Source organism: Monopterus albus, unplaced genomic scaffold (genome assembly GCF_001952655.1).
Source record: "Monopterus albus unplaced genomic scaffold, M_albus_1.0 scaffold96.1, whole genome shotgun sequence".
In the NCBI taxonomy this organism is placed as follows: domain Eukaryota; kingdom Metazoa; phylum Chordata; class Actinopteri; order Synbranchiformes; family Synbranchidae; genus Monopterus; species Monopterus albus.
Window position 1 is genome coordinate 550,243 of NW_018127976.1, and position 444 is coordinate 550,686.

A 444-nucleotide genomic window follows, 5' to 3' on the forward strand; every position below is an offset into this window, starting at 1 on the left:
GCTGGGGAAGAAGTGCAGTGTGGATTTAAAAAACAGTGGCCACAGAGGGCAAAAAATAAACACAAGGCCTGAAGATAGCAGAGTGGGGTTGGGTGGGGGGTTTAGTACAGCAGGGAGAAAACACTTCTAGACATCTTTTTACTTGATTTGTTTGAATTTGTGTTAAACATTAGTTAATGCAGGATTTTAACCCTGGAGGTTTTCTACTACAGTATATCTAATTTAGTCAAAGTCAAAGTCAGCTTTATTGTCAGATCTACCATATGTACTAGACTGATTTGATTTGATTTGATGTATTTATTCTTTCAAGCATATAAAACAGTTGATATAACAACACACATTTTTACACACAATCCAAAATCAATTAGCTTATACTTAATACATGTTTGAATGCAGTAGGAAGAAGTCAGACTTATCCAGTCCTACCCCATGACATCATCTTAC

At 35.8% G+C, this 444-nt stretch overlaps 1 protein-coding gene across 1 annotated transcript in view; it reads left to right on the top strand.

Moving 5' to 3' along the window:
• myo15b (myosin XVB) overlaps window positions 1-444 on the top strand; it is an 81,166-nt gene that overhangs the window by 74,841 nt on the left and 5,881 nt on the right. The window lies entirely within an intron of this gene.